Genomic DNA, 27,360 nt, shown 5'->3' with positions numbered 1-27,360 from the left:
GGAAGTTACATTTTTCCAACGTTACTGCTACTTTACTTTCACTTATTTTGCGTCTTCACTTTTTAAATTTAACCTAATTTCAATTTATGGCGAATGTGCGTAAAATGTGGGTTTTCAGTAAAACTATTTTTTTCAAGGAAATTTATTCTTCTTATCAAACAAAGGTTGTTTTATTTCTAGGGTTAACTGTTATTTCAATCAAATTTTAATAATTTTGTGAATCTAATTTTTTTTTAATGAGATTGTTTTGTAATAATTAATAAATAATATTTATTTGACCAATTAAATACATTGTTTCTAATTATTCTGGCTATTTAATATTATTTTCACATCTGCCTTATTTTCCAATATCTCGAAAATATTGTTGATCGAGTTCATCCATTTAGCTGGGCGGCTTTGACACGTACTGACTATCAGAAGATCTGAAAACGCGCACACTGTAACCGCCTTGTTCTGACGAGGGTTTCGGACGTACTCGTCAGAACAGATTTTCGTCAGAATTCGCATCCATAGTAACCGTAACCTTACACGTTTCTAGGCCACGTTCACTGGCCGGTTTGGTACGCCCTTGAGGTGCAAATTCGCAATTAAGTTATTGAAGGCCTTATAAAGAAGTAGAAATTATTCTTTAATGCTAACACAAATTATATAGAACAATCGAGGTATTTAGATACGTCTTAAACGTTTAGAGATGTATAGTACTTGTAAACCCCATAAGAAATAAATTATTTATACTGTCAAAAATACACTTTTTCTACAGAGCGGGAATAACTATTAAGTTATTTATGGTTAAAGTTTTTGAGGTAAATACATTTTGTAAAATAATGAAATTTTATAATGTATGAAGACAGAGAATAATTTGAAAAAATAATAAGATTCAACACATTGATACTATTTTTGCTTTTTAACGTAAGGTTTTTTATTTTCAAAAAATGCTTTAACTAAACTAAGCTAGTATTAAAAATTGGACCCTCTAATCTATAATGAATCTTTTCCAGAAAGATAAAGGCTTTTTTACAAACCAATTTATCCTTTTGGTTAATAAAGCTAATTTTGCATACAACTTAATATTGTATGCTTCACTTTGAAAAACTATATATATTTTAAGGATACACTTAAGTATATGTATATATAACACTGTATTAACAATTACAAGTCGAAACATGCAATTAAATTTTGCACAGTGAATGAAGGTCTTGGTTTGTCGCTGGTATAAAAATAGACCAATAAAGATGACTCGACCTTGGCATGAACTACGTCTCATAAATATAAGAGGTCCAACTCCACATATAACTACAGTCAGCCCCGCAGCACATACACTACAATGTATTGTGGCATATCGAGGGTTGGCCTGAGGCCAATGTCACCAGCTTTGGCCTTCGTCCATGTGCACAGCTCCCTCAATGGGTTTAGCTTTCAATCGTCCAGATTTAGTAAGCTTTTGGAATGCTAAAGTCCTAGAATAAATAGTTTGCATGATTTTTAGTTTGGCCTCCAAGGATTTTATCTTAGAGGTCGAAAGTTGTCCGAGAGCCGATTTGCAACGTATAAGCACACAACCTGCTTTTCGTTAAAATTGGTAGAGATATTCGTGTTAAGGCAGACGTCAATCGTCAGCCTCGTTTACTAAGACGGAGATCGGAATAGGGGGGTACCAAAAGGGTTAAAATATGAAACTATAATGTTTTTCCTTACATTGATTTTTCCTACCTTGACAGCTATATCACCGTCCAAAATAAGATAAAGAGACGAATTCGCCAATTAAAGACTCTGCATATATCAGGTGACGCTGATTTAAAATTTATTTACAAGTCTGACGTTTTTTAGTATGTTGGCTAGGAAAAATATGATCTGATAAAAATATATTTTGCTACTCCAACACAATTAGCTAACGGTCGATCTCTTGTGTGATTATTAAGATTACTTTTATTTTGAGTAATGCAAAAGTTAAACTTACAAAGTAAAATTAACCTGAATTCACGAAACTCTTCCTGTTACTACCTAAAAGGGTTTGTGTGCTGTGCCAACTTAGAAATTGATTGAATAGTCAATTCTATGTAACGTATGACTACTACATTTTGTTACGTAATGATCGAATAATGATTTTCATTTCAAGCTTGTTTCGAAATTTGTAATAACTTATTTTCAATAATTAATCATAGTTCAGACATTTAGTCGGCTGTTTTTTTATTGAAATTGAACGCTGACGTATTATATGAACATAGTTTTGATTGAACAAGTTTGCTTGGTTATTCACATTTTGGGTTATCACAGACAAAATGATTGGAGATATATCTCGATATGTGTATTATTCGTGTTATTTCTAGTTGAGTTATTGTCGTATTTAAGTGGAGCTAGAACCACAACATCGCGCGTAATACAACAACACAACAGGTCACGTCACTATCAACGTGACTGTATCGCACGTCAAACATGCAGACGCGTACTACGCGCCGTGCCGCTACGTGACTAAGACATCATGAGAGAGTTTCTGGTGTACACTAATATACCGCGCATAACGTAGATATGGTGGGGAGGTTTGATTCATTGGGAATGTTGAGTTTGGCTCCAGTTCTCCGTCCTCTTAGTGCAGCGTCTGGAATCTGTAGTCTGTGTCAGTCAGATTCTTCTAGACGTGCACTAAGAAGTTAAACTGGAGCTAAACTCAACATCCACTATGTTGCTATTAAAATTATTTGTTCGTTACTTTTTTATTTTAAATAATGAATAATCGGTTAAATTAAACTACCCAAACTGAGTGGGGTTTTAATTAGAAACCCACTTTTGCAACATAAAGTAAATAGAACGTTTCCACTAATTAACAGTGTATTTAATACTGCTTAACCTTACTAATTAACGATTGTTACATTTCAAATTTTAATTACGTCAGTACAAATATATTATCCAATTGTTAATTAAACTTTCGAATAATATCTTCAAGTATATTTATCTGATAAATAGTACTAATCATTTAATACTAATCTATTTTCAATAAATTCAAACAGTACTAGTAGAAAGAGTACACCTATATCTCAAGAAATATTGGAATAAGTATGAATGTTAAAACTATAGTTATTCGTAATGATGAGTGCATGTATTGTGAAATACATAACGATACTAGACCCTTTATTGAATAAATTATCTCGGTATATAGACAGGAATGGCAAATGCTTTTATTAACGTATGCAGTGATCATTGTCTTTCGAAATTGAATCTGAATGTTTCTATTTCAAGAATACTGCGCATATGGAACGTGCATTGCATTTTATTACAAGGCAAATGTTCTTGTAAAGGGTCTCAGTCACAAATAATATGCTCACGAACCACATTCTGAATTAAATCTAGTATGAATCTGCTTTATTTATATTGAGCACGTGGAACATGTGTTGCAGTTATTTACAAGGGTAATGTTCTGCCATCTCTGTGTTAAAGTAACATGCAACTTGTGCTGCAATTTGTTACAAGTCTAATGTGTATCCATTTCTGTGTTTGAGGAATACAGGCACATTGTAGAGTATCAATAACAGATGTACTGACAAACCACTTTCGAAATTATAACTGATGTAAATGTCCTTCATTTATACTGGGCAACATGTGTTGCAATTTGTTGCAAGTCTAATATTCTTCCATCTCTGTGTTAGAATAATACACACGTGAAATCAAGAGTCTCAGTAACAGATGTGCTCTCAAACTACTTTCTAAATGAAGTATGGTATGATTCTGTTTTATTTATAATGATTACACGTGGAACATGTGTTGTAATTTGTTACAAGTCTAATGTTCTTCCATCTCTGTGTTAGAGTAACACGCGAAATAAAAAGTCGCAGTAACAGATGTGCTGACGAACCACTTTCGAAATTACATCTGGCATGTTTGAGACTCCTTAACGATGAAATTCAGTCTTTACCTGAGAACCACACCACATTAGAACGCCGGTGGCCTGCTATGATACAAATTAAATAAAGTTTATGTTCAATCGTTTGAAGTGTAAATGGTATTACACTGAACATGAGTGACAACTCCTAAAGCTAATTACAATTCCTGTTGTGTTGATTGAATCCAATGTGCACAAACATTGGCCCAATTAATGTCATTGAAGCCCGAGTATTGCTGACATCGCCTCGTCACATAACGCGTGTTCATGTCGAACAAAGCAAATGGATAGCGCTGTACTTAATTAATTTTATATATTGGAAAGGAATTTCCGTTTCCTTTCGTTATTGGTGTACAGGTAGCTCAAAGTGGAGTTCAATCAAATGAAATTAATTTTCCGGCGTATGAAAAGCAATTCTATCTTCAAAATTGGAATTGGTTTATTAAATATTGGAAATGAAGAATATCTTGTTATAAGATTAGTTCAAATTAAGATTGAATTACAAAAAGTACTAGCTCCGCTGGGAATCGAACCCGAATATCTCACTTGTTGGACAAAAATGCTACCAATACATCACAGAGCCCTTACTTTTTACGATTAAGTTTTTTTAATTTTATCGTTACTGTCATATATGTATTTAAAAGGCTGTATAATATGTAGTAAGTTTAATTACAGAACGATATGGGGTATATCTTATAATACTTGTAACGACGTTAAAACCATATACAATTCCTAAAATAAATTTGTGAGAAAATTAAAGAACTGCTGCATTATGAATTTAGTCATCTTTACAAATTCTACTAATCTTGTTGAAAGGATTCGTCAGCTTTATTTTCTGTTATAGACTGTTTTCAATTAGTTAAACGTGCAGAGTGTTGCTATATTGCGTAAAGCCTGAGGCAAACCTTTGAGGAAACACTGTCTATGTGACCACTTTAGGTCCGTCCCGGGGCCAGGTGCATTCCCAGTAACTTAATGGATTCTGTTTCAACCAGAATAGCTTTTTCTGCCACCAAAAATGATTGATATTCGTATTTTCGACGTAATAACGCCATAATGTCAGATCGCTTGAAGAACAGAACAACGCGACATTGTCATTGTAGATAGTCTATAAACAAATATTAAGAGGCTAGAAAACAGACAGCTTGAAACGTGGGACAACGCGATATTGTCACTGTAGAAAGCCTAGTAACAAGTATCAGGAGGCCATAATGTACATAGCTTAACTCCAGGGACAACGCAATAATGTCGATGTGGACAGTCTAGTAACAAGTATCAGGAGGTCAGAAAGCAGCCAGCCAAAAGCACGGGACAGTGGGATAATGTCATTGTGGACAGTCTAGTAACAAGTATTAGGAGGTCAGAAAGCAGACAGCTTTAAACTAGAAAAATGCGACATTGTCACAGTAAGCAGGCTATTAACAAGTATCAGGGGGTCAGAAAGCAGACAGCTTGAAGCACGGGACGACATGATAATGTCGCTGTGGACGGTGTAGTAGCCGTATTTATATCCCAACATCTCAGCTAATATTAGCTCTGGCTACCGCAACGTCAACGCTAATATCCTCATCTACTTTATTCTTAATCAAACTCCAACTGGATATACAACTATCGTAAAAATAAAACCGTATATATTAATTTTTTCTTCTTTTTTATTCTTTCTATTTCTCGTTCTAAGATGAAAGAACGCTAATGCTCTGTGTAGTTTTATATATACTCTTTATTCAATATTCCACTGACTAAGGAATAAATAGAATAAACAATTACAGTGAAATTGCTATTACAATACAAGTTATTGACATGATTGTGGTAGCAACATGGTATGCAGTTAAAAAACTATTACATATAATAGCACAGGATAAGCCTTCACATTATAAGATACATAAGCCAAATATTTGAATTCGTTTCTATTGAATGACAATGGCTTCTATAAGGAAGCCAAAATATTTTAAGACTCTAAACATGGTAATAACATTTCTTGGTGACGTGAACATGAAAAAATTATTCGATTGTCCCAGTATTATTTTTCTCCTATTTCTACACTTTTATCCACTATTTCCGTTAAAGATGTAGAATTAAGCTCCAAGCTCTTTAGACCATACACCTCTCAGAAACCATCGGCATATAACATTCTCACATGCACATGCTTGGAAGTTTCAAAGCAGAAAATAAGACATGTATATGCTGACTTTTAGCACGTGCTCGAGGTGTGACCAGATCTCAGTCTGATCGTGTGGACGGCTATCAACTTTTACGTTGGCCGATACCCAAGCTGCGAGACAATGACCACACATACCACATCTGTACTTGCCGGTCTTGGCAAGCCGGTGTAAGAATACTGAGGCCGAACTTTTTTGTCTTCTCAAAAATATCAAAACTGATATAGTCATAGTCATTCTTGCATATGACTTTGGTAATCGTGTATCTCCTTCTAGCTTTCCAAAAGCATTTGCACAACTTTTTGAATAACATATTTAAGTGTACAGTATGTTTAGATAACAATGTATGACCAAATGTACTTAACAATACAAATGCACGCTATGATACACCTAAAAGATAAAAAAAAGAAGTATAGATATACTGTATAATAAATCTGAAACTAAAATAATATTATAGTAAATAAAAAAATCGTTCTAGTGAATCTTGATAACTTATGTACTTTTTCACATTAGAACAATTTTTGATAACCGACTCTAAAAATTTAAATTTTAAAATGTAAAACATCACTTATAGGATAAGATATATATATATCAACATTATTACTTTCGTAAATATGAGACTACATACAAAATATTTGGTTGAGAAATTCCGAGAATACATACAACACATTAAAAAATTCCAATGCTATAAACGTTGCTTACACACATAATTTTAATTTTTGAAATCCAGTCATGGTTGCTTGAACCTAATAAAAGCAAATTTACATCCAGTATGTTTGAAAATTGTGAATTTATAAAAACTTAATTGAATTTTTACACTTTGCAAATGTTGCAATTAATAAGGTCCAAAATTCAAAAGTAAAGATTTGAAGAATTATTGTTGGGTATAAGTTAAAAGGTTATTAAATTAAAAGTATATTATTTATGAAACTGGAAAGGCCTTCAGGTTTTGTAAACATCCTTTTAACCCTCGCATATCAGTGTTTGTATGATTGAATACAAAACACCGATGAAATAACATCACAAAATTAAGAACATTTTACCTTATTTGGTAACAGCATTGTGATGGTTAAAGTAAATAATTGAGGAGTATGACTAATTCGCTTGCATATGCAAGGTAGACCATCTTAGGCATACTACATCCCTGGTACTATTACAATCCAACGGAAGAATCTTTACGGATAAAACTTTTTTTAAGATAGCCGGATTCATTTGGAAAGATAACATAAATTATCCAGAATAATATGTTGAAAGTTATCCCTGAAAGGTCAAATGCTCCTCGGGGAATGGAAGCGAGTAACAAATGTACGACAAGGACACCCGCACATTGAAATGAGATCAATACATAAACGGTAACTCAATGATTCATAACTTCGCATTTCCACTTACCAGTCGGAACGTTACCAGTGTAATGTGATCACTGTACCATATCAGAATATTGTTTCATGCAGAGCCTGATCATTTAGAAATATTATACATTTCATTATTTTCCACTTCTATTTCATTGGTTTTAAACTATTTGTATGGTATTGATAACAGAACTAACAACCTACTAAAGGAGACAACAACTAATACAATAAATACATTATTTACAAAAACTTCATAATTTATAATGTAATTCTTCGTAGTTGTGTGTAAATAAGACTGTACATAATCATAACATATTAATAACCTACATGTTACTTTTAAGTATGTAACTTGTGATTGATGATTTGATAATAATATTTAACCCTTTCCGGGCCAGGCGGCAATATATTGCCGCCATAGATCGTGTCTGAAAAGTGCCAGGCGGCAATATATTGCCACCTTGATATTCGTAATTTTCTTTAAAAAATACGACATCAAATGATTAAAGTTTTATGTTTTTTTATTCCCTGGTATATTTGTAGATATTTAATATGAATATAATTTTTATTTTGGAGGTCTATGCATTTTTATTTCGTAATTGTCACGTGACATTATCAGGTGACTCGATCTATTGTTGTTAATTCTTTATGCTTTAGTGCAATCGTACCATTGTATGCTGGATTCTTCTTCATTATTTTATTTTGTGGTTGTAAATATTAGTAGTGTTACCTGCTTAGCTATTGTGTGTAGTAGTTACAATGACTGACAATTTGCGATCTCACGGGAGTGAAATTGTAAGTAGCATATTTGTAAATAGAAAAAGTGTAAATAAATTTCAAATAAAATTGTGTAAATATTTCTTGGTAAATAGTGTTTTTAACTGTATTGAAACTGCTTATGGATCCTACAATCATCTGTTTACCGGTACATCCGTAATGTGAATATTTATTTTAAGTTTCTTGCAGTTAAGAGTCAGTTGCTTTATCACTTGATGCGAAGTACAATTATGCGTATTTAAACAAAATGTGTCATAAAAAATTTATTTATGAGAGAAATATTACAAAATTTTGTATGGTTGTTCCTTTATAAATGTACAATATAATAACATAGCTTTCTACAGTAAAATTATTTTTCCTTTTTTAGTTATTTACGAAAAAAATTAAAAAATTAAATTTTTTTATGTAATCCATTAAAACATTATTTTTTTTTTTAATTTTAAATTACTTAAAACTACATCTTTATATTTTTTTGTTGATAGTATATATCTATACGAGTAATTTGGTGCAACTTTTAGGTCATTCTCTAATGTTTATGAAAAGTTATAAATTTTAATCTAAGAGACTGCAAAATCGCCAATTTTAGCCTGGCACTTTTGACTAGTCACAAGGGGATAGATATGTGAAAAAATTTTGCAACATCTCATATTTGGTCCTGGCCCTGAAAGGGTTAAGAAGTTTCTCGACAATATATGCTACGAAAATAGACACAACGTTTCGAATATTGGAATCCATAATCTTCCTCAGGTGTCAGAAAGTTCTGTTTTTGCGAAACGACATACTTTCATCTCCTCCGTCTCGCCTTACCATTAATATATTTCTTATCTTGTGTACGCATATCACGCAATGTTGTCAGATTAGTTTAATGTGTGGCAAGTCTATTTTGTGTATATTTAACCATATTGCTTAGGGAATTTGACACTTGAGAAAGTGAATAAATTTTAAAATTCTGGAAATCCTATTACCCTTAAATCGTTTTTTATTATTTTGCCAAGCTAACCAATCAGTTAAGAGGAAACTCTGGTAGGCTGGTGGCCGCGCATCTGAGGATACTGGTTGCCCTTTTAATGTGGAGATATTTTTTTATAATTTGTATTCAATATAGAGTTTGCAAATAATACAGCTGCGGTGGGAAGAGCTGATTGAATATAAATGTTGATTCTAGACCCAATTCACCTTCCTTTTAATTCAGCGTCTGAAATTTGACACTGTCGCCAAAATTGACTCCTGAGATCTACAGTCACGTAGGTATGAAAAGATAAAAAAATTCGAAATGACAAAGAATTTCAAAGCAAACTTCGTTTCAAAAAGAGTAAGGTAAACTAGAACTAAATTCGACATTAACATTCAATCAATCCTTCTTACCATATCTACGTATGCGTAGAAAACTCGGTTACCCCACCGTGCTTTAGGATCGTGTCAGACACATCCTAGTGAACCCAATTGTACGTCTGATGAGACAATAAGAATAACTCCTCCGCCTAGATTAAACTATATTCTAGGTTTCTCAGATGTCCAAACAATGCGGAGTGTCTTTTTGAGCTTCTGCGCCGATTTTTTTTGGATATTTTCTTACGAACACCCCAGGAGTCAAGATTTCAGCGTCAGATTTCAGACGCCGCACTAAGAGTATGAATGTGAACTGAGTTCATTCATAGAGTTTGTCATAGGAAAATCTATACTAAACACAAATGTTGAAAATTTAGTATCAACAGAAAATCGTATTTTTTAATTAATCAGCATCAAAATACTAAAATCTAAACCTCTCTAGTGAAATATTCATCTATTTAAAACGCTTCCCTAGTAACAACGCTTCCCTACCGACAGCGAACTAACGTTCTCGTTTAAATACAACAGTGACAGTTACACTATACACTCTCACAATAGATCCAGATCGTTTTATATTAGCTGTGGTAACGATAGTTACGAGGGCATTTTTACGGTCTGTATTAACAGTTTATTGTAGTCTCCTCGTGTCCGAAAGTCTAGAGAGTAGCACATGTTCTTGTTAAGATAAACAGCTGATACAGTCGGTCTGTATAAACAGCTGACTGCAGACCCTGGCATCACAGATGTACATGTACTGCGGATACTGATTTCGAACCGAATGACATCCAGCAACGTGAGATTTGTTTAAATGCCGCCTCGTGTCCTATAGTCCAGGGAGTAGCACATGTTCTTGTATAGACAAACAGCTGATACAGTCGGTCTGTATTAACAGCTGACTGTAGTCTCTGATATCACAGATGTACATGCACTGCGGATACTGAGTTCGAACCGAGTGACAGCGAGCAATGTGAGATTTGTTGAAAAGCCTCCTCGTGTCCGAAAGTCTAGAGAGTAGCACATGTTCTTGTATAGATAAACAGCTGATACAGTCGGTCTGTATAAACAGCTGACTGCGGACTCTGGCATCACAGATGTACATGTACTGCGGATACTGAGTTCGAACCGAGTGACAGCGAGCAATGAGAGATTTGTTTAAAATCCGCCTCGTGTCCGATAGTCTAGGGTGTAGCACATGTTCTTGTATAGACAAACAGCTGATACAGTCGGTCTGTATAAACAGCTGACTGCGGATTCTGGTATCACAGATGTGTATGTACTGCGGATACTGAGTTCGAACCGAGTGATAGCGAGCAATGTGAGATTTGTTTAAAAGCCGCCTTGTGTCCGATAGTCCAGGGAGTAGCACATGTTCTTGTATAGACAAACAGCTGATACAGTCGGTCTGTATAAACAGCTGACTGCGGACTCTGGCATCACAGATGTACATGTACTGCGGATACTGAGTTCGAACCGAGTGACAGCGAGCAATGTGAGATTTGTTTAAAAGCCGCCTTGTGTCCGATAGTCTAGGGAGTAGCACATGTTCTTGTATAGACAAACAGCTGATACAGTCGGTCTGTATAAACAGCTGACTGCGGACTCTGGTATCACAGATGTACATGTACTGCGGATACTGAGTTCGAACCGAGTGACAGCGAGCAATGTGAGATTTGTTTAAAAGCCGCCTCGTGTCCGATAGTCCAGGGAGTAGCACATGTTCTTGTATAGACAAACAGCTGATACAGTCAGTCTGTATAAACAGCTGACTGCGGACTCTGGCATCACAGATGTACATGACCAGCTGACTAAAATTATAAACTACAAATGCCTACTTCAGAAAAAACATTGAGTCAATTACTGTTCTACTATATGTGGTCGATGTTACTATTGAAATTTGGCTTTTTATTCAATTCATTTAGTGAAAGTCAATAGAAAAATTCTAATTATATAACTGTGTAAAATATGGTTGGAGAGTTTATGTTCAATGAGCACAACGCATTCGTGTACTTTCTTTTTGTAAATTTGTTTATAAGATGAGTGATTATTTTAAAAGAATAATTTGCTATAGTTGTAAGTTACGAATTGTATCACACAACGTTTCGAAGATTGGTATCTGTCCTCTTCGTCAGGTGAGAAGACAATTAGTATATCTTGTATGCCTATTTTGCCTTTGCTTGTGTGACGTGTTATAGTGATCGTGACTTGCATACTGCATAGTGACAACACCTGGGTTCATTTTCACCTGTATGAACATAGTAGCTTGTGCTAATAGACGCTCCATATGTAATAATTTTCTTCTCACCTGATAGATTTCTATAGTATTCAATAAATTATTACAAATGTCCGAAGTCCTAATTAATTAATTAATTGTTTTCATGTACTTTTTTGTTCGTGGCCCATTACAAAGTATTGCCTGTTAGAGTGTTATAACTTTGTTATCGTTGATACCATATAGATACAGGACATCATTAACAAATCAATCTACAACCCAAACTGGCGTCTTAATAGTGTTAGATGAGATCGGTACACAAAATCCCATTACAAAACTCAATATGTAAAGTCATTTTTGTTTAGAACATGAATCTGTGCTAATTTATATCTAAAGATAATGCAAACTGAGATGGTTAAAATGTACCTTTCTGTTTCCACAATTAATTAATTATAGAATAAATACTTACGATGATTAGATCCACTTCATTCCAACAAACAGTCACTAATCAGCACCTGGCAAAACAAAGGTACGAGTAAATTACTGTCCAATTTGCATATAAATTACACTCGATCCACACAGAGCTATTACGTTTCGCGTAACCTGCCACAAACAAATCATAATTTAGCAGGATAATGTGTCAGTACACCTAGCCATACCCGATAAGTAAATTACTTTAGATTGAAATGTGATCAAGAAAGAATCAAATCAACATAAGGCCTGTAAGTGTTTTTGTTATAGCCCTAGTTTTCAACAGTATCGATTTCGAATATTACAACGTAACAACCATATTATTTAATGCCTAAACCGCAAAATTCTTTTACCTAATTTGAACTTAAAGTGACCGTAAAACCAAGATTTAGGAATTTATTTCTCATCTCGGTCTAAATTAAATCGCTTATTACAATTAATTAATAAAATTCGTGTTTTAATTTCTTCTATCTGTACCAAATTTTACTCAGAAGTCAATTTACTAAGTTATAACAAAATATTGCTGTATGGATAAATCATTATTATTTTAAAACAGTAATATTTAAAATAGATTAAACATAAAAACATAAAGACACTAGTCTTTTAAAACCTCTTATTGGAATAAAATTCATATTCAACTACCTGTTTCTTACGCTACTATTTCCAAATTAGTATTATCAAAAGTGTTTTTAGGACAATTAAGGCATTCAATTTTGGGGTTTTTTATTTTTTTAGTTTCTCTCTAGAATTGAATTTCGGTATCTAGAAAACTTTCGGCTGCTCAGTATAGTTAACTTTAGTGTTTATGAATTTTTCTCGGTAGAAAGAGATAACAGAATGTTGGATATTTTCCATCATTTTATGTTACAATAAGTATATCACGAAGTTCCCAGGATTCCAATCTACCCTCTTCTTCACGTGTCAAAAATCCTAATAGGCTACATCACAAAACCTGAAAATAAAAAGTGCCGCTGTAGACTGCTACTGAAAACTTCACGTCATTAACCGATGCTATGTCACTACACAGAAGCCGAGAGCAAAAACTACACGCCACACACGCACAAGCGAGTGTGGAACACTGCTTCTGTGAAATTGCAATGCTCGAAACGTAGTGTTATACTCTTTGTTATTCTTTCAAATCATTCATCGTGAATAACAAAATTTAGAATAGGACAAGATGGTCAGTCCAACCATTCATCCTTCATCCTACGTGGAAGAGTTGGTGAATTAAACTAAACTGTTTTTTTTCTCTCTCTCTCTCTTAGGACAAGAAGCTTATAAATTTCACTTAGTCCTGTAAGAACCTTTGCGCTGCTTCCGGAGTGATAGGATATTCAGATGGGTAAGGTTAGGGAGTAGTGGCCGCCTCCTATCAAGATCCATGACGAAGAATTAGGGCACTACATCTCAAAGTCATGTCCCCCCGGAAGAAGGAGAGGCCAGCTCTGAACCAGCATCTCCAGTAAAAGTGGGCAGGGGGTGGCACACCCTGTTGAGGTTAACAAGAACGTTTGAGGTTAGGGAACAAACCCCATCAACTCCAACAGTCATCTTCCACAGTAGACTAGACCTATCGAATTGCCCATGAACCCCAGAATCTCAACATTTGTTGTTAGTGATGTGCCGCTACTGGACATCCATAAGGTTACCCAGATTGAAGTGGCACATCGGTTTTTGCTGTGCCCAGTGGTGGGTTCGACTGGTAGGTATAAACCAGCCAAAAGTGATCCCTGCTGGGTATATTATTATATATCTACTGTTGCTCAATGTTCAAACAATCTTGTGGAATTTCGGTACTGTTTGTTCATGGGCGAATCTGCAGAATCTGAGAGCTGATTGTGATAGAACGAAGTATGGAACAATTATGAAGAAGCTCAACATTGCGGACACTCTCCCATGCACTGGGATAAAAGAGCAAATCTGTGGCTCATGAGAAGTGACTGGAGAATGGCGAGACCACCGAAATATAAAACAAACTCCACAATATTATCCGATGTGATGGCTGTAACGTCTGAAAATCAATAATAAAGCGGAGAGCGGAAGCAACCGTTTCGTCCATCATGATTACGTCATCCGGCCATATAAAAGGGTGGCGGTAACCAGGTTTTTAGTTTCCTGTCTGATTTTACTTACCGCGAGGTTGGTTTACCTTGGAAACTCGTTACAATACATCAGAAACTTTGAGCTTTAATCTCTAGAGAAGCTGAAAAAAGCAGATTATTAAAATCTGAAATACCTTTGTGACAGAAATTAAAGTACATTTTTTAGTGCAGTCATTGAAGCGAAAAAATAACGGTCTTACCTCCGAATTTTTTTACTATGAACCGATTTGCATGAAATTTTGGAATTAGGCTCATCTTACCCTTAACTTCAAAAGTGAAAATGATCTGAACTCCGCCTATTATTTTTAAGGGATGTAAACAACCCCTTAATGGAAAAATTGACATTGAGCCATTTAATCGCTAGAAAACATGTCTAATAGTAAGTGGTGAAATTTTAAAGTGTTTTCTAACACAATTACCTACCTCATATTAAAATCATTTTCAACCCCTTGAAAAATCTTACAACCCTTGTAAACAACCCCTAAATTGAAAAAATCACAAAGAAAATACTTTGGTAATGACATAAAAAGATGTAAGTATAGAGTAAGTAATATTTTATAATCTCTATAATAATTATCAAATTTTTATAACCTCCTTTCAACCCTTGAAAGCTACCCCTTGATAAAAATTGTTAAAAAAATGTTTTTGATAAAATGAAAAAGATTTAAATATTATTCCACACTCTCGAAAATGATTTATCATATTCTTAAGTTTTTTTTCTACCCTTAAAATTACCCCTAAATTAAATCAATAAATATATATATATATAAAAATAATTTAATTTAGAGTAAAAAAACTGCCATTTATTTAATAAAATATTTACAAATTACATAAAATTCACTCAAATGTGTTATATACATATAAGAACGTTGGTATGTATTCATGCCTACGTTTTCCAAAATATACGAGCCATATCTATATATATATATATATATATATATATATACATTACAATAGTTTTTGGGTCTCTATTTATACTGCGTACTTTCACATTGCTCCAAATATTCACACTGCGAAATTTCAGTTACTAAGTAGAAAAAAAAAATATGATAAGTTTTTTGGACCATAACTCCTTCAATTTTCGTGCTATCACAATTTATAAAAAACCATTGTAAATTTAATTAAGAGAGCTACAACATCCTTCATTGCAATATATAGTAAAAAACCTTTTTCTCAAACGGTGAAGGGTTTAAAGGGCTTAAGAGAGGCTGTGATTGCGCTAACCACGCGCTCTTTAAACAATCATATCTCCGTCAATTTTTGTTTGACAGAAAAGACAAAAAAACCCAAATTGTTTGTCATAAAAATACCTAAATTTTTATCCCTACACTTTTATACGTATCTGTCGTCATTTTTGAGATATTATGAAAAAAGGTGTTTTTTTTAAATTTGAAATGTTTTTTAATCGTGACTTTTTTGAAAAATATGTGTCCTGAAGCAGCCAAACTGATACAATCTATCAAAATCTTCATAATAAAGTTAATTCTAGGCGGAATAACGATTAATTTTAATTTTTGTGGTAATGGCATTTATGAAACCCATTGATTTCAAAGAAAAACATTAGATGCTCCTCTTATTTGCAATACAGGTCACTTATTTTACGTGCAAAAGACTTTTAATAGTGCTCATTTTAAAGCTTATTTCAAGCACTACAAAACCCTTTTTTATTAGAATGCCTAAAATGCATCTGCTCGCCGCTAGATGGCATTGACCACATCGATTAAAATTTCAGACAAAATAAAAAACGGCTTTGATCTTTAATATCTAGTTTAATATTGCACTTAGAATACTTTATAAAAAAACCAAATTGTTCATTTTTGTTACCTGCTACAATTTTGTTCTTTATACAATTTTTGATAAAACGTTTATTTTTGGAGATATTTGCAAACAACCGATGAAAAACGTGAAAAAAATTGCGAATTTTCAATTGCCAATAACTTGAAAAATATTGGATTTTCGAAAAACTTTATAGAGGATGTTTTGCTTAAAATTAAGGCCTTCTATCGATATCCGAGGTTATTTTGAAACAAAAAAATTCGCCCCGCGAAAAGGGGTGGCAACCAGTTGCGGAGGTCAAATCATTTTCACTTTTGAAGTTTAAGGGTAAGATGAAACCTAATTTCCAAAATTTTATGCAATTCGGTTCAAAGTAAAAAAATTCGGAGCAACAATGCTTCAATGACTGCACTATTTAGAGATACCACTGGCTTTCTGCACTAAATTAAGCGGGGGAGAATTATTAACTCAATTAACTCAATAGACATTCGGGTAATTGTTTACTACAAGTTAACTAAGCTTTATAAGGGATGTTGTATTATTAGTAAATTTAGCTTATACACAATAAATGTAGCTATCTTTACCATGGGCGTATATAGGGGATAATTAGATGGCTCAAAGCCCCCCCCCACGAAATTTTGAAAGACAAATATTAAAATTGCACCCATTATTTTTTTAAACAAGAAAAAATATATCAGGCCTTAAAGCTCTACAATTTTGATGGGGAAGAATCCCAAGCCTATATTTTTAGGGTATTTTATACCTGCTAAACAACCCTGTGTGTCAACCCCCTCCCCCAAAATAATTTTCTAAATACGCCACTGATCTTTACATGTTAATTTTAGTTATATATTGTAACTAAAATATTAGTTCGCAAGTTAATAAAGAATTCAAGCTCTATTTAAATACACACAATACAACTGATTCATAAAACATTCACTGTACTTATGTTCTACAATGGTATGCTTCAAAGACCAAAGTACAAAGTAAATTACAACAAAATATCATGCAATCATATACATACCTTAAACTTCATCTGTAAAAATCACATCTTCTATAAAAGTGTGATTCATTGAAAGGTCAATTGGAAATAAAATTATTTACAAGTGTATCATAAATTTTAAATCGAATGCAAACAGAATTAACTAACTTTCTCAGCTTCATTTTTATCGACAAAAGTTTTAAATTGAGCATCTAAAAGTTACCTGTAGCCTAGTATTCAATAAATATTTTATTTTATTTATATCGGTACATTTGAGTAAAACTATTTCATTTACTAAATACACAATTATTGTTTGGAAGTTCAATTTTATCACACGATTTTTTCGTGAACCATGATGTGTAGTTACTGCGCACGGCGGGTTCAAAACAAATAAATTGAAAAGTAAAAAAGTGTTTTATTACCTATCTATTATTGTTTAATCATTGTTATATATTGGGTCGACTTTACTATGTACAATGGATTTTAACATAAAAACAACACTTTTAACCAAATAAATATTGCATTTAAATTACGTAACTTCCTCGTTATTTTCCACGAGATTTTCACAATTCTAAACGAACTTTGCAGTAGGAATGATATACAATGAGAATGCAAGCTGTCTTCTACTTATGCTTACCACAACCGCTGTGTTGACCTATTTAAATATAGTAACGTTGTAATAACGTAAGAAAATTCAAGTTTATTATTAATTTCAGGTGGCTCTGCAAGAACAAATTGTCACATTTTGATGCTTCCAGCGCTCAGATTCGTTTTAGATCAAAGAGCCTGAAATAGCTGCTATTTCTCAAGCAGGCGTGGGCCAAAACCCAAATCTCTTATCAAAATGGCATCTACCAGATGTTTGTAGATATCTTTATACGCGAGAGTATCTTCTTTCAAATAAACATAAAAGGGAGCAGCCGCTAAGACTTGGTGCTTTATAGCAGACTTTTACAAAGATGGAGCGAGTGCATTTCTTCAATATAACCTGTGTTGATCTTTCGTTACAAAAAGGGCTCCCGACTGTATAACTCTGAGAAATTATTTTAACCACGAAAACGTTGCAGAAATCTACGTTGGGTTGAATAACTTTCGTAAGACCTAAACTTACCAGTTTAGCTTGTTACAAGTATAGTAATCAACCTGGTATACAAGAATCAATAATATTTATAGCCATTTATAGATTTAATGTAATATTCCAAAATTATGTGTCAGATTTCTTATTTTATAAAAGATAATTATAATTACTTGTAGGAACTCCATGCGTGATGGAATTTCTCACTGTCTGTGAATTTATTAATGGTTAATATTTATAAAGGTTATCGCTGGTAAAAAGCAATCTGTACACTTGTGCTACATAATTAATTAATATTGGAAAAGGGTTTATCAGTAACCACCTAAATAACTTCTTTTAAAATTATTAAATTTGTTTATTCACAGACTCTTGTTATACTGTTAATTTGGAAAGTTTGCGTATTATTCATGAATATCCTGCCGAATATTGAAAAGATGAGTATTTTATACTACATTGAAATGTAATAATCATAACTAGTATTTAGAATACTCTGCTAGCTGTTGATGAGAGTTGTGTCATCCGTATATGAAACTAGATAGCAGCACTCCTCCAGGTGCTCTTGAGTATCTCCAATAAAAAGCACAAACAGTACTAGCCCCAAATTAGATCCTTGAGGAACGCCTCTTTTAATCTCTACAGGGTTAGATGTTCCCTTGCTTGATTTCCACTACAATCTTTCTTCTCTGCAAGTAGCTCTGAAACCACTTCATTCCTGTGCCCTTGATGTGCTACCATAAGAATTTACTTTTATAAGACTTATATGTGGTTAAACTGTACATGTTTTAAGAGAAATAAACAACGGCTGGCAGTGCTCCAAGGATCCAGCTCCAGCCATGACCCTAACGATCGTGCTTTGTAACAAAATAAATCCACGTACATGGAGAGAATATCCACATACAATTAACCCATATGAGATGTGAGATTCCAAAAGGCCCATATACACCATTCTTGAAATAACTTCATTGATTTCAAGAACAGTTCTAGTCTCCTTTCTTCTCAATTCATTCAAAAATTATACTGTATTCGTATCTAATTTTTCATACTGGCTGAAATATTTCCAAAAGTTTTGTATTTGCATATTTACACCGTATAGTATTTTAATTGTAATAAAAATTATGTAAATATTTATTTATGGAGTAGCCTGATGATGAAACCTTTGGCCTCGCCCAAAAAATAAATAATTTGGAAAAGTATTTTATTATTCACATTTAGTAGTATTTATTCGTTTTTTTCCAATTGCTCCAAGAGTCTTCAATCAACAATCATGTTATCTTCAACTTCATGTAAAAGACTTTTACTGTAACCGGAAAGGTACGGTAAGGCGAGAGTTAGTAACTCCGCATCCCTCCTACGTCGAGTTAACGGTGTGACGTCACAACCGTGGGACACAATAAGATAATGGCGACCAGTTGGACAATTAGTATCGGGTACAGTCAGTTAGTAGCCTTTGTGTCACAGAACGCCGCCGCCGCGCCACGTCAGATGACGATGCTAATCACGCTCCCTTCCCACCCCCTTGCACTGTCATACAATACGGTTGTAACTATGAAATAACTACGGTTGTGCTAATTCTCTGATATAACTCTGAATAGAAAGGATTTAGAGCCTTGAAACGTGGAACATAGGTTCTTCTTGATCCAAAGGGTCCTACAGGTGTATTGAGTCAGAATCGAAAACGTTTTATGGAACATTACTTTGAACATTTTTAACATATGCACTAATTGTGAGATGGTTCAATATGACGTGTACTATACATTTAAAATTGGACATATTCCAAAATTCTGCAAGAGTAAAATGTTGTCAAGTTTAAAAATCGTTCACATAAATAAACTTGTGTAAACAAAGAAACAGTCACTTCTGTATGAAAAGTTGTTTAACAAAACAGCACAAATCTCGTAGTCTAGACCAAATAGTATTCTCGGAGCTGTCAATATTTAACTCGCAAAATGCAGCCGAGTGGTGACACAAAAGAGACGATAAAATATTGACTCGATCTCAAGTCTATAACAAGATGGCGGGCCATGAATTGATAACACCCGGTGGGGAGCGAGGTACAGCTCCTCAGCCGCTATCAGGACTCCATTTCGCTCGAAATACGACGAGAGAATAATCTGTTTGTTCGTGAAGTTAACGAATGCAGAACTGTTTGCAATTTTGACTACCGCCATCACAACTGATGCCAGATCGAGTGGACAGAAATACGATAAATATTTATGTGCAAGTCCAATCTTACTTCTAGATTACTCTGTTGAAGATTACTTGAAATAGACTTAATTTCACTGTGCAGTTTGTAGAGTATAATCTGGTAATAAAATATATTTCCTCACTTTTACACAACAGATTCTTTCTTATCTTTGTTATTCATCTTTCTCATTTCACTTCTCTATTAATATACTTATTAATATACTTTCTTCTAAAACATTAAAAACAAGATATTTGTTTAGTTTTAAACAAAATGTACTCTTTGATGAAATAATAAAATTGTACCGCAAATAAATACATTAGTCATGTATTTTTCCTTACATTCCCTTGTTCTTCATTAATACCTTTCTTTACAATCTTTTATTGAAGCTGAATTTCGTTTATGAGTATAATACAATTTTATTCTAAACTCAAATAAATTATATTTTCAAGACAATATCAACGTTTATGCATACCTTAAATATGATAATTGATAAAAAAATAGTTAGAGTATGCTTTTGGTGTTATGTTTATTTTTGTAGTACACATTAATCAGTTATGCGTTGGTATAAGATAATGAGATTTTATTACTACAGTATATAGTATTACTTGTTATACACCTCGATTATTAAAGGAACTGACTATACCGGTGGTTATTTTGGTTCTAGCCCCGAACGAAAAATTTTAAACCCTTAACTGCTCATTTTTAAGGAGACGTAATTAAAACTCATCAAAAAAATATGTAAATTCAATTTTTTATTTCGTTTTTCTTATTTTTTTTTTAATTTACAGGAAAAACTAAAAGCATTATCATTATAATCATCTCTTGTAATTCTACTAACAAAATTAAAGACTAAGAGTCTTTAAAGTTTAACATTGTCCATGTGGGATGAGACACACTTCACTACAAATAGTTCTTAAATTCTTAAGTGTCTAAAGTTTAATACGGTTAAAAGCTTTCTCTTGCCGTAACTATCTGAAAGACTTCCAAGGTATTAAAAAAATTATATTCGACCTTGTAAGACTCTATAAGTAAACTTTACAGAATCCTGTTCTACAAATATAATCTTACATTTGTAGAAATTTACTAACAAATTACTGACTCGATCACGTGACTGTTATGATGAAAAGGAACTGGAAGTATTTTTGCAAACAAAAATACGTAGAATTTCTCTGAGCGCCAAGAGCGTTACCTTGTGAAAAGTCGCCAAAATGGCAACTCTGATAGACTCAGCGTTAATTTTATTTCCCGCCAACCCGCCACTTTACGGAATATAATCAGCTGTTTCTCCGCCGCAGTTCCGGTCCACTGTCCCACAGTTCCGATTATTACATTACCGCAACTCAGTTTGTGTGGAGTGTACGTAACCTCAGGGTCTTTCCTTTCTGGCGTTACCGACTTGTAAATGTACCATTCCAAAAAATAAAACTGCCTTTCCCAATGACCACATACAGTATGTTCATGTGTATAACTAATGCGGATGTTGAATTTAGCTTCGATCTCAGCATCTGATATATGACACTGTCACATACTCGACTCCTGGAATGTGGACCCCACGTTCGTCTGAAGAGATCCAAAAAACATCTGCGACGAAGGAGTTCAAAACGAACTTTTTGCAGCGTTTCGACATCAGGTACACCTAGCCTATACGAAATAGCTGTGTGGTTCACTCAGCAGCCGACTTATGTAATCTAAATAGATCTAGGTAGATTTATCATTCAAGCAATGGGTGCACAATTAATTGAGTGCACTACGATGTTTTAGAGTTTCATACACTTAACACAAATATGGTGGGAATGGTTGATTCAATGTGAATATTTGATATTTACAATGATAATACCTATTCACCTAGAACACACTATATTGAGAAGTCTAGGTGTCTCTGTTGTCGAAACGCTGCAAAGAGTATCTTCATACGTACATGACTCCAGATCCCAGGAGTCAAGTCTGTGACAGCGTCAGATTTTCACTAGAATGTGAACTTGACCTAAACTCAAAATTCGAGTTGAATCCCTTCCCACCATAGTTTGGTTAAGTGTAGTATAACTAAGTTAACTAGAAAGGGCTTCGGAAATTTTTCATTGTTTTATATTACAAAAAGAGATTGCGTTTCGAAGACTATCCTATCCTTAAGGTGCAAAAGGAAAGTGTATAGCTTAAGGCTAAGCTTAGAACAAATTTTAAAATATTTCATTTCTAATAAAGCAATCTTTAATTTTTTGACACCAGATGAAAATAATACGTCCAATCGCCGAAATTTAGTTTTACTTATAGAATATCTAACGATGTCTATAAAGTGATAAAGAGTATGAGTATTGAAAACTAGATGTCTTGACCTCATTCCATGAGGATATAAGGGACCGTGATGATCAAACATGTTATCGCTTCAAACAGGTGCCATTCCCTTACGGAATGAGGACCAGAACTGTATTTTTCATTATTCGTGATTTTGAATCATTACTTTTTTATAGTAATTTCCACGTGAAATATTGGAGGTTACCACGAAATATTCTATTTTGAAATAAAGCCAAAGTTGAAAAAGTTAACAAAACATTCACTTATTAGGTTTGGTGTTTAAATTGGTTACAAAGATAGGTTCAATACAGGCGTTTCCACAATTTTACCTAACCCAGTATACGTACATTTACTTCTATATGGAAGAGCCTTTTAGGATAAAGTAGACTTATAAATACTTTTAAAAGTTGTTAAAATTACATCGTACATATATGGTTGATGTTGAATTTTTACAGGGACATACTTATGTTCCTCAGATGAATATAGGCATATTCTTATTTCGAGAATCCCTTTGGGTTACGCCCTTTGGACTATAAAGGAGATAAGAATCCCATCTTGGTCTCTAAAGTTGCGAAATAATTGAAAGAGCCGTTAATTTTAATAAACCGTTATGTTGAAACATTTTATTATGACAGCACGACTATAGGCCTGCGTTTCTTTAATTTACCAATATTTTCAATTGTTTTACATTTAAACAGTTCAAACATAACAAAAGTAAGAACACTTCTTATTTCAATATCGTGGTAACAAGGAAAACCAATTTATTTTTTCAATGAACTAGATTGTTCATGTACGGTATTGAATCTAGTTTCCTTAGACCATGTGGAACGGTATATTTACAGTAGCCGAAACAGAGGGACTGTACATTAGCATGATTCAACAAGCCATTTGCTCCGTGACTACACTTCGAGCAAACAAGCTAGCACAGTCAGTTTGTGATTATAGCAAGTAGAATCACAAAGCAATACACGAGACACTAAATGCAATTTTTATGACAGAAAATAGTCGAGGAGACATCGCATTCATTACTCACTGATGGGGTGTACTTTCCTATTTAGGTATATACATAATACGCATATTATGTTATAATTCCTAAACTGCACCAAAATAATAGTATTATATAGCGAGCATGGATAGGGACACAACAACATGTACTATGTTGCATCATGCATCATGTATCATCTTTACATATAAATGACAACTGCCACAATGTAAGTATTATTGATGTTGATAGTAGTTTTTAATTTCCATTAACAACATCTATATTCATACAACTTAGAAAACTGTACTGTAAAAATCCAGCCAAAATTAGATATGGTCTATATTGAATTGATTATAGTTATTGATTTATTTTATTCAATAAATAATACATTTCTGAGGCCCCGCTAAGTACAATACTTGTCAGCGGAAACCTTTATAACAATATTCTACTACAGTTAAGACACATATTTACATTTAATTATCTTTCAAATCCTTAATGTTTTTTTTTTTTTTTTGTTGTGGTGAAGATTGATATATTTGGTTCTGATAACTTTATTGGTGGTGATACACACACACACACACACACACACACACACACACACACACACACACACACACACACACACACACACACACACACACACACACACACACACACATATATTTCGGGATTTTACACCGAAAAACAATATATATATATATATATATTGTTTTTCGGTGTAAAATCCCTAACTTCAAGTTTGCGTTGAAAATATAATTAATTTGAATTAGAGGTGCACACCTCAAATAATAATTACATTACATCGTATACACCACGTGTGCTTTTACTAACAAAGCTTTGAACTTCGACTTTGGATTTCCTCTAAACGGGTCTAAAAAAGTTACAAGTGATACTGAAATCGAGGGAGCTATTCAATAAAATATGCGGAATGTTGCATAGAAATTGCGGGCGAAGCCGCGGGTATGTGCTAGTATATAAACAGGTCTGAAAAGCCTTCTTCTGAAAAAAAACCACTAAGATAACTAAGTTTTTTAATTTATAGTAAAAGTTAGATAGTAATTTTATCTTTAATATTACAGTATTGACCAAGCAGTGCATTCTTCAAATTTCCTGAAGTGTACATTAAAAAGTATATTTTTATTAAGACTGTTAAATTTCTTATCTGGATATGTTCTTACTCTGTGCTTAAACATCGGATGCTAAAAAGGTAGGAATAAAGAGTGTCGATACAATCAAGCTTACTCTATGTTTTAAGACCAAAAATTGAAAGTGTTCCTTAAATTAAATAAACTTATGGCTGTGCTGTCATAAAACAGTCTTTTCACCGAACATATGATTACATTTAACAGGATCTTTCAATTATAATATTTTGTTTTTTTTAATGAAACTTTAGAGACCAGTGGGGCGTAGCCCGGAGGGATTTTCGAAATAAGAGTGGCCTTATATGTTAAACAGAGACCCTATGAATGTCCATGTAAAATGTCGATACATTTGCTACAGTACTTTCTACGTGATTGAGTAAAAAAATCAAACCAACACACACTATTAGATAGTTAAATAATATAATAGATATAGGAATATTACAATTAGTTCTGTCTAAAGTACGTATTACTTAATGGACTACAAGTGTGCACTTACTCTTTCATTGCTGTGCGTATATATTTTGCTTACTGATGTTATTATTATTACAATTATAAATAAGACTTCATACTAAAGCAGAGCAAAGGAAAGTCCTTTGAAGAGAAAAAAAGCCACGAGTGGAAATAGAAACAATGGTTGGTGATTTGTAAGTCGGTACGGCCGCGCGGGGATAGATTTCTTGTAAATATGACACAGCATGCGATTGAGGTCTGACCTAATTTGAGTCTTCTGGAAAGTAAAAACCACAATGCTCAAAAATCAATTGAAAACACATTAAAAGTGTTCGACACTACCCATTTTCTGAACTTTGAACATTGCAAATAAATTGGGTAACAGTCCTTTGCAGACTTAATTGCTCGCTTTAAAAGTACAAACTAGTGGTAAATTATACGAGTCAATCCAATTAAATTGCATATGACTGAAGTACTTGAACTTTATTTATTTTTATTTCCCTGTTTTTGAAATAACACTATTAAAGCAACTTCAAAGCAACTTTACACTACAAAAGATCTAAGCCTGAGCCTGCTTTCAACTTTTAATATGCTTTCAGTGACCATTTCAACGTAGAGAAACAACACTGATTTTAAAGATAATTAAGGAAACCTCAATGACGACAGGTTTTCCTGGGCCATTAGGTATATTTGTAAATTGAAAAGTCTATTAATTTTTCCATTTTCCATGTCCCTAAAACTTAACTCATTTGAGTCGCTATCCAATTTAGTAATACTTCCTGATGCCTCATTCCTCTTAGTGCTTTTAAGCAGTAATTAAACCGCTAATTGTAATAAATGTAATTAGTACATTAAAATTTTTATGACTAAAATAGTGATTGATATGCTATCTTACAATTTAATTTTACTAACAACGAACTATGCTAATGGTACTATAAAATGTATGAATAAAATCTCGTAAAGTGTGAGACAAGAACAATTTTTAATGAGAAAATTCAACTAATTAGTGTGTGTTTTTCAAGAATATTTATGTTCGAAAATCAATTTAAACACTTATTCATTAAAACATTCCATTATATTAATAAAGCAAATGCATTTCTAAGGAATAACATGACTGTTAATTTTGTAATGTGTCTCTAATTTACGATTTAAATTTTATCTACTCATCTATTTTGTTACACTAGCTGTTTCCCGCGGCTTTGCACGCTTTTCGTAAGCTTTGCCCGTGTATGAGCGCTTCTGGTTCAAGTGAATTATATATCGCCGATGTAAAGTTTGCCCTGTCGCCACGATCAAGAAAATCTGTTAAAAGTGTTTCTATTCATTGTACACGTACATGAACTTTATTATAAAGTGGTTCACACTTAAGCTTTAAGTAGAAACATAAATTTATTTTATAGACAAATATACATCAAAACTTAGTGCCTTCAAATAGTGTTTGGCTTTTTAATATACGTAACTATCTCGTAATTGCAGTTTATAATGTGCAGGCGAGTTAATAACTTTTATAACTTGCAGCGCCGTCTGGTGGTGAGTTACATCAATGGGCATAGCATATAAACGTTCTACGTGGAAAAATACATATACATACAAATTGTTTTTTATGATCGGTCAAATAGTTTCTGAATCTATAAAGGATGTACAGAGAAACGCCCATTTCCATATATAATAAAAATTATTTTAACAATCACTGTCCAAATAATAAAAAAGAACAATAAAAATTGAAATCCTGTATATAAGTTGTATGCACTCCAACCAGCTACTACTTCCTCAGGAATAAGGAATAAGGAATTATGAACTAATAATATAGTTAAAATATTTTAAGTACAAATTATAGTTATAGAATTAAAACGTAAAACACATGTTTGATACAGAACATACTCTAAACTATACATTCAAATAGGAAAATTTGAAATATACATTTTTTATGTTTTTATTTATGTGTTTTATACTTGTATAACTTAAAACACACGTTTTGGCTCTCGCTATATAAAAAAACATAAGAAGAATAAACATATAAACCTCTAAAGAGTGTTTTCATGTTTATCTAAATCTGAAAAACTTGGTAAAAGAAATAAATACTACGGCAATGATGCTAAACTATAACAATCCATTATGGCAATGGAAAAAGAGAAGGTGTGTTTTAATATGCTCGCCATCTTGCAATTCAAGAATATGGATTTCTCTTGTCAAATCTGGTTTCACCTGG

General features: G+C 33.3%; 1 long non-coding RNA gene across 1 annotated transcript in view; it reads right to left on the bottom strand.

The window, feature by feature from the left end:
• Positions 1-12,160: 12,160 nt before the first annotated feature.
• Positions 12,161-27,360, bottom strand: part of LOC124367165 — an 81,365-nt gene continuing 66,165 nt past the window's right edge. The window contains exon 3 of the long non-coding RNA XR_006922878.1: positions 12,161-12,209. This is a non-coding gene — a long non-coding RNA (uncharacterized LOC124367165). The remainder of the gene's footprint in view (positions 12,210-27,360) is intronic.

Source organism: Homalodisca vitripennis, chromosome 8 (assembly GCF_021130785.1).
Source record: "Homalodisca vitripennis isolate AUS2020 chromosome 8, UT_GWSS_2.1, whole genome shotgun sequence".
NCBI classification, from domain to species: Eukaryota; Metazoa; Arthropoda; class Insecta; order Hemiptera; family Cicadellidae; genus Homalodisca; species Homalodisca vitripennis.
This window is presented reverse-complemented; position numbering and strand designations above follow the sequence as displayed.